The following is a 9,375-nucleotide window of genomic DNA, read 5'->3' on the forward strand; positions in this document are numbered from 1 at the left end:
TGTGTGTGTGTGTTTGTGTGTTTGTGTGTGTGTGTTGCAAGGTGGCCACAACAGACATAGCCGGTTCTGGCACTGTGCTTTGATTTTCCAATTTTCAAAGTAAATATCTATACGTTCTTAACAATTTAACCCTCTATACTTGGTTGACCGGAGTTCTCAGGGGTCTGTACTTTGTATCTTCGCCGAAACATTGACGATCTGCAAACTCACGAGTCACAATGCAACATGATGAGCTGTCAATCCTGGTTCCTGTCAGTCTACAGGAATCCTCTGTCAGTTCACATTCCAAACACAGCAGCTAGTTTCCAGTAAGGACGTTCATTAAATATAGTAAACATGTTGTGTTGCCAGGAACTATTAACCCTATAGTTCTCAAACATGTTCGCGTGCCAAGGACCCCCATAATTATATGTATTTGGACGTGGACCCCCCATCTGAAAATGTTTTGTGCCAGGGACCACCAGAAGAGAAGATTTGTGTTAAAGAATATATATCAACATTTCAAAAATGTTCAATAATAGCAGATATACAAGCTCACAGCGTGGCACGAAGTGACGCGCTGTGAGCTTGTATATCTGCTATTTTGTAATAGCCAACGATAAAATCGTTAAAATGACACAGATGCTTATCCGGTTTTAACGAGTTGAAGGATGTTTTCCTTTTCACCAAGCTCTTATTCAAAATATGAATTCACATAATGCATAATCGTGCATAGCTTTATTACACAGAATCCTAGACAGACGGTCATGCATTTTTATGTTTATTCAGAACAATAATAATAATAATAATAATGTAGTCCACACAGTGTGTGGACTACATTATTATTATTATTATTATTGTTCTGTGGCACACACCTTTGTGGTATTTGTCACTGGATATTTTGGAAAACACCAGCATCTGCATTTAACCCATCCTTAGTGACAGGAGCAGTGGGCACTAGGGGGCAGTGTCTCGGGGAGCAGTTGGGGGTAAAGTATCTTGGTCAGGGACACTTTGACACATTGCTGCAGGGCCTGGAATTGAACCTGAGACCTCTGGGTTCCAAGGCGGGCTCTATAATCATTCAACTATGGCCGCACCTTGAGCAGTGCATGCTTTGAATAATGTGGTTGGTTTGTGTGTGTGTGTGTGTGTGTGTGTGTGTGTGGGGGTGTGTGTGTGTGTGTGTGTGTGTGTGTGTGTGTGTGTGTGTGTGTGTGTGTGTGTGTGTGTGTGTGTGTGTGTGTGTGTGTGTGTGTGTGTGTGTGACTATCTGCGACTATCTGCTGTAGTCATAGAAGGCTCACACTCTTATATAAATGTTGCGTTTTATTTAGAGATATGGCCAGCTCTTTCCCAGTGAATTATCTGTCTCTCTCACCTTTAGAGACAGAAGACGGTACACGTGTGAATAACACAAGCCAGACCTGTTATCAACATGACAGCCAAATCATCACAGAAGCGGCTGCCATTTCCTTCTTTCTCTCTGCATTCATTGTCCTCTTCCTGCAGCTCTATGATTATCTCTCATTTTGAATGCAGCTTCTCGTTTGAACACCACTATATGACACTCTTAAAGCCCTGAAGATGATGTCACATCTCTTAAAGCCCTGAAGATGATGTCACATTCACAGCACTTCATGGAAACTTGTAATGGATGTTTTCTCTTTCTGTCTTTCATGCACTCACGCGTGCGTGCACAGTCACACGCTCGATCTTTCATCACTAAGTACAAGAACAAGAGAAGCACCACACCAGTGATGGAAAAAGTCAAAGTATCAATACCACAATGTAAAAATACTCTGTTTCAAGAAAGTCATGTATTCAAAATGTACTTGAGGATAAGTACAAAAGTATTGGCATCAAAATATACTTAAAGTAGGATACCAAAAGTAAAAGCACTCGTCATTTTGCATTGCGACGCGTTGTGAGCATGTAGATCGGCTATTTTCAAATAGCCAACGTATATACAGTGTAGGGCTGAAGTGGTTAATGTAGGCCCTACGTTCTGTAATAATAATCAAAATCTTAAAAGTAACTAGTAACTAAAGTTTTCAAATAATTGTAGTGGAGTAAAAGTACATTTGCCTCTGAGATGTACAGTAGAAGGAGTAGAAGTAAAAGTATTGAAAATTGGAAATCTCCAGTAAAGTAAAAATACATCAAAATGGTACTTAAGTAAATGTACTGTCCACCACTGCACCACAGTAATGTAAAACGTTTGCGTGCTCTCTGTACAGCATTCTGATAAGAGTCTAACAGCACATGGCTGGATGTGATACCTTTGGTGAGGCTGCAGCTGATTTTCTAATGAAATCCTTTTACAGAATCACTCACTCTCTTCACCACGTTAGGTCGACCGTGATTTTTAAGTAGAAAATGCAATTATGTATGCTTAAAAAAAATATTCACACCAAAAATACTGTAAAAAGTGATGTGAGGAATGCTTTGGTGTAAATCAGAGCATTCACATGATGATACATTTTTGTGCAATTTACTACGTGATATTAAAAACCAGAGAGCATTCCTACTTGGATAGGAGCTGTGTGATAGACCATTGCTTGGCAAGTTGCTGTTTGTTTGCTTTTGAACAATTTAATTGTCAAATATATTTTACACAAGACATTGTCCAAGACGAGCTTGTTTTTCCAACACAATACACCCCCCCTCCACACACACACACACACACACACACACACACACACACACACACACACACACACACACACACACACACACACACACACACACACACACACACACACACACACACACACACACACAGTAAGGTTTAAGTGCTTAACTTCAGGTGACTTCACTGACAGTTCTCCATTACCTGTGGCCATCCAAGCCCTCGCAGCCTCAACCTTGGCCGTCTTAACCATGTAGCCATCGTCTATGGTTTAATGCGAAATCTTGTGTGTCTTATATCAGTGGTTCTTAAAGTTGGGTCCTGGGGGGGGGGGGGGGGACCAAGGGGTCCCCAGCAAAAGTGGTTGATATAGCATCACAATCATTTTTAACCACTTTAACCTTTTATATGTTGGCTATTCAAAAATGGCAGATCGCCCCGAGTGCCACGCTATGAGCTTGTAGATCTGCTATGTTTCAAAAATCTTGAACATTAGTAAACATTTTTAACACAAATCTTTGCTTCTGGGGGTCCCTGGCACAACATATTTTCAGATGGGGGTCCACGGACAAATATTTTTTTTATTGGTTATTCAGGTCAAATGCATATATATGTAATGTATTTCGGTTACAGTGTCTGATCAAATTAATAAGAAAAATCTAAATATTGAACCTAGTGTTGTTTTAAAGTGAAATCCTCCTTTAACATTCTGACATCAATCCTGACCTTCACATTTCTGCACACATTTCTGCACACATTTCTGTGTGTGTGTGTGTGTGTGTGTGTGTGTGTGTGTGTGTGTGTGTGTGTGTGTGTGTGTGTGTGTGTGTGTGTGTGTGTGTGTGTGTGTGTGTGTGTGTGTTTGTGTGTTTGTGTGTGTGTGTTGCAAGGTGGCCACAACAGACATAGCCGGTTCTGGCACTGTGCTTTGATTTTCCAATTTTCAAAGTAAATATCTATACGTTCTTAACAATTTAACCCTCTATACTTGGTTGACCGGAGTTCTCAGGGGTCTGTACTTTGTATCTTCGCCGAAACATTGACGATCTGCAAACTCACGAGTCACAATGCAACATGATGAGCTGTCAATCCTGGTTCCTGTCAGTCTACAGGAATCCTCTGTCAGTTCACATTCCAAACACAGCAGCTAGTTTCCAGTAAGGACGTTCATTAAATATAGTAAACATGTTGTGTTGCCAGGAACTATTAACCCTATAGTTCTCAAACATGTTCGCGTGCCAAGGACCCCCATAATTATATGTATTTGGACGTGGACCCCCCATCTGAAAATGTTTTGTGCCAGGGACCACCAGAAGAGAAGATTTGTGTTAAAGAATATATATCAACATTTCAAAAATGTTCAATAATAGCAGATATACAAGCTCACAGCGTGGCACGAAGTGACGCGCTGTGAGCTTGTATATCTGCTATTTTGTAATAGCCAACGATAAAATCGTTAAAATGACACAGATGCTTATCCGGTTTTAACGAGTTGAAGGATGTTTTCCTTTTCACCAAGCTCTTATTCAAAATATGAATTCACATAATGCATAATCGTGCATAGCTTTATTACACAGAATCCTAGACAGACGGTCATGCATTTTTATGTTTATTCAGAACAATAATAATAATAATAATAATGTAGTCCACACAGTGTGTGGACTACATTATTATTATTATTATTATTGTTCTGTGGCACACACCTTTGTGGTATTTGTCACTGGATATTTTGGAAAACACCAGCATCTGCATTTAACCCATCCTTAGTGACAGGAGCAGTGGGCACTAGGGGGCAGTGTCTCGGGGAGCAGTTGGGGGTAAAGTATCTTGGTCAGGGACACTTTGACACATTGCTGCAGGGCCTGGAATTGAACCTGAGACCTCTGGGTTCCAAGGCGGGCTCTATAATCATTCAACTATGGCCGCACCTTGAGCAGTGCATGCTTTGAATAATGTGGTTGGTTTGTGTGTGTGTGTGTGTGTGTGTGTGTGTGTGTGTGTGTGTGTGTGTGTGTGTGTGTGTGTGTGTGTGTGTGTGTGTGTGTGTGTGTGTGTGTGTGTGTGTGTGTGTGTGTGTGTGTGTGTGTGACTATCTGCGACTATCTGCTGTAGTCATAGAAGGCTCACACTCTTATATAAATGTTGCGTTTTATTTAGAGATATGGCCAGCTCTTTCCCAGTGAATTATCTGTCTCTCTCACCTTTAGAGACAGAAGACAGTACACGTGTGAATAACACAAGCCAGACCTGTTATCAACATGACAGCCAAATCATCACAGAAGCGGCTGCCATTTCCTTCTTTCTCTCTGCATTCATTGTCCTCTTCCTGCAGCTCTATGATTATCTCTCATTTTGAATGCAGCTTCTCGTTTGAACACCACTATATGACACTCTTAAAGCCCTGAAGATGATGTCACATCTCTTAAAGCCCTGAAGATGATGTCACATTCACAGCACTTCATGGAAACTTGTAATGGATGTTTTCTCTTTCTGTCTTTCATGCACTCACGCGTGCGTGCACAGTCACACGCTCGATCTTTCATCACTAAGTACAAGAACAAGAGAAGCACCACACCAGTGATGGAAAAAGTCAAAGTATCAATACCACAATGTAAAAATACTCTGTTTCAAGAAAGTCATGTATTCAAAATGTACTTGAGGATAAGTACAAAAGTATTGGCATCAAAATATACTTAAAGTAGGATACCAAAAGTAAAAGCACTCGTCATTTTGCATTGCGACGCGTTGTGAGCATGTAGATCGGCTATTTTCAAATAGCCAACGTATATACAGTGTAGGGCTGAAGTGGTTAATGTAGGCCCTACGTTCTGTAATAATAATCAAAATCTTAAAAGTAACTAGTAACTAAAGTTTTCAAATAATTGTAGTGGAGTAAAAGTACATTTGCCTCTGAGATGTACAGTAGAAGGAGTAGAAGTAAAAGTATTGAAAATTGGAAATCTCCAGTAAAGTAAAAATACATCAAAATGGTACTTAAGTAAATGTACTGTCCACCACTGCACCACAGTAATGTAAAACGTTTGCGTGCTCTCTGTACAGCATTCTGATAAGAGTCTAACAGCACATGGCTGGATGTGATACCTTTGGTGAGGCTGCAGCTGATTTTCTAATGAAATCCTTTTACAGAATCACTCACTCTCTTCACCACGTTAGGTCGACCGTGATTTTTAAGTAGAAAATGCAATTATGTATGCTTAAAAAAAATATTCACACCAAAAATACTGTAAAAAGTGATGTGAGGAATGCTTTGGTGTAAATCAGAGCATGTCACATGATGATACATTTTTGTGCAATTTACTACGTGATATTAAAAACCAGAGAGCATTCCTACTTGGATAGGAGCTGTGTGATAGACCATTGCTTGGCAAGTTGCTGTTTGTTTGCTTTTGAACAATTTAATTGTCAAATATATTTTACACAAGACATTGTCCAAGACGAGCTTGTTTTTCCAACACAATACACCCCCCCTCCACACACACACACACACACACACACACACACACACACACACACACACACACACACACACACACACACACACACACACACACACACACACACACACACACACACACAGTAAGGTTTAAGTGCTTAACTTCAGGTGACTTCACTGACAGTTCTCCATTACCTGTGGCCATCCAAGCCCTCGCAGCCTCAACCTTGGCCGTCTTAACCATGTAGCCATCGTCTATGGTTTAATGCGAAATCGTGTGTGTCTTATATCAGTGGTTCTTAAAGTTGGGTCCTTGGGGGGGGGGGGGGGGGGGGGGACCAAGGGGTCCCCAGCAAAAGTGGTTGATATAGCATCACAATCATTTTTAACCACTTTAACCTTTTATATGTTGGCTATTCAAAAATGGCAGATCGCCCCGAGTGCCACGCTATGAGCTTGTAGATCTGCTATGTTTCAAAAATCTTGAACATTAGTAAACATTTTTAACACAAATCTTTGCTTCTGGGGGTCCCTGGCACAACATATTTTCAGATGGGGGTCCACGGACAAATATTTTTTTTATTGGTTATTCAGGTCAAATGCATATATATGTAATGTATTTCGGTTACAGTGTCTGATCAAATTAATAAGAAAAATCTAAATATTGAACCTAGTGTTGTTTTAAAGTGAAATCCTCCTTTAACATTCTGACATCAATCCTGACCTTCACATTTCTGCACACATTTCTGCACACATTTCTGTGTGTGTGTGTGTGTGTGTGTGTGTGTGTGTGTGTGTGTGTGTGTGTGTGTGTGTGTGTGTGTGTGTGTGTGTGTGTGTGTGTGTGTGTGTGTGTGTTTGTGTGTTTGTGTGTGTGTGTTGCAAGGTGGCCACAACAGACATAGCCGGTTCTGGCACTGTGCTTTGATTTTCCAATTTTCAAAGTAAATATCTATACGTTCTTAACAATTTAACCCTCTATACTTGGTTGACCGGAGTTCTCAGGGGTCTGTACTTTGTATCTTCGCCGAAACATTGACGATCTGCAAACTCACGAGTCACAATGCAACATGATGAGCTGTCAATCCTGGTTCCTGTCAGTCTACAGGAATCCTCTGTCAGTTCACATTCCAAACACAGCAGCTAGTTTCCAGTAAGGACGTTCATTAAATATAGTAAACATGTTGTGTTGCCAGGAACTATTAACCCTGTAGTTCTCAAACATGTTCGCGTGTTTGAGCAGTGCATGCTTTGAATAATGTGGTTGGTTTGTGTGTGTGTGTGTGTGTGTGTGTGTGTGTGTGTGTGTGTGTGTGTGTGTGTGTGTGTGTGTGTGTGTGTGTGTGTGTGTGTGTGTGTGTGTGTGTGTGTGTGTGTGTGTGTGTGTGTGTGTGTGTGTGTGTGTGTGTGTGTGACTATCTGCGACTATCTGCTGTAGTCATAGAAGGCTCACACTCTTATATAAATGTTGCGTTTTATTTAGAGATATGGCCAGCTCTTTCCCAGTGAATTATCTGTCTCTCTCACCTTTAGAGACAGAAGACAGTACACGTGTGAATAACACAAGCCAGACCTGTTATCAACATGACAGCCAAATCATCACAGAAGCGGCTGCCATTTCCTTCTTTCTCTCTGCATTCATTGTCCTCTTCCTGCAGCTCTATGATTATCTCTCATTTTGAATGCAGCTTCTCGTTTGAACACCACTATATGACACTCTTAAAGCCCTGAAGATGATGTCACATCTCTTAAAGCCCTGAAGATGATGTCACATTCACAGCACTTCATGGAAACTTGTAATGGATGTTTTCTCTTTCTGTCTTTCATGCACTCACGCGTGCGTGCACAGTCACACGCTCGATCTTTCATCACTAAGTACAAGAACAAGAGAAGCACCACACCAGTGATGGAAAAAGTCAAAGTATCAATACCACAATGTAAAAATACTCTGTTTCAAGAAAGTCATGTATTCAAAATGTACTTGAGGATAAGTACAAAAGTATTGGCATCAAAATATACTTAAAGTAGGATACCAAAAGTAAAAGCACTCGTCATTTTGCATTGCGACGCGTTGTGAGCATGTAGATCGGCTATTTTCAAATAGCCAACGTATATACAGTGTAGGGCTGAAGTGGTTAATGTAGGCCCTACGTTCTGTAATAATAATCAAAATCTTAAAAGTAACTAGTAACTAAAGTTTTCAAATAATTGTAGTGGAGTAAAAGTACATTTGCCTCTGAGATGTACAGTAGAAAGAGTAGAAGTAAAAGTATTGAAAATTGGAAATCTCCAGTAAAGTAAAAATACATCAAAATGGTACTTAAGTAAATGTACTGTCCACCACTGCACCACAGTAATGTAAAACGTTTGCGTGCTCTCTGTACAGCATTCTGATAAGAGTCTAACAGCACATGGCTGGATGTGATACCTTTGGTGAGGCTGCAGCTGATTTTCTAATGAAATCCTTTTACAGAATCACTCACTCTCTTCACCACGTTAGGTCGACCGTGATTTTTAAGTAGAAAATGCAATTATGTATGCTTAAAAAAAATATTCACACCAAAAATACTGTAAAAAGTGATGTGAGGAATGCTTTGGTGTAAATCAGAGCATGTCACATGATGATACATTTTTGTGCAATTTACTACGTGATATTAAAAACCAGAGAGCATTCCTACTTGGATAGGAGCTGTGTGATAGACCATTGCTTGGCAAGTTGCTGTTTGTTTGCTTTTGAACAATTTAATTGTCAAATATATTTTACACAAGACATTGTCCAAGACGAGCTTGTTTTTCCAACACAATACACCCCCCCTCCACACACACACACACACACACACACACACACACACACACACACACACACACACACACACACACACACACACACACACACACACACACACACACACAGTAAGGTTTAAGTGCTTAACTTCAGGTGACTTCACTGACAGTTCTCCATTACCTGTGGCCATCCAAGCCCTCGCAGCCTCAACCTTGGCCGTCTTAACCATGTAGCCATCGTCTATGGTTTAATGCGAAATCTTGTGTGTCTTATATCAGTGGTTCTTAAAGTTGGGTCCTTGGGGGGGGGGGGGGGGGGGGACCAAGGGGTCCCCAGCAAAAGTGGTTGATATAGCATCACAATCATTTTTAACCACTTTAACCTTTTATATGTTGGCTATTCAAAAATGGCAGATCGCCCCGAGTGCCACGCTATGAGCTTGTAGATCTGCTATGTTTCAAAAATCTTGAACATTAGTAAACATTTTTAACACAAATCTTTGCTTCTGGGGGTCCCTGGCACAAC

The 9,375-nt window shown here is 40.6% G+C and overlaps 1 long non-coding RNA gene across 1 annotated transcript in view; it reads left to right on the top strand.

The window, feature by feature from the left end:
- Positions 1-9,375, top strand: part of LOC308096228 — a 183,580-nt gene that overhangs the window by 25,029 nt on the left and 149,176 nt on the right. The window lies entirely within an intron of this gene.

Source organism: Gymnoscopelus braueri (genome assembly GCF_963280865.1).
Source record: "Gymnoscopelus braueri genome assembly, chromosome: 12".
NCBI classification, from domain to species: Eukaryota; Metazoa; Chordata; class Actinopteri; order Myctophiformes; family Myctophidae; genus Gymnoscopelus; species Gymnoscopelus braueri.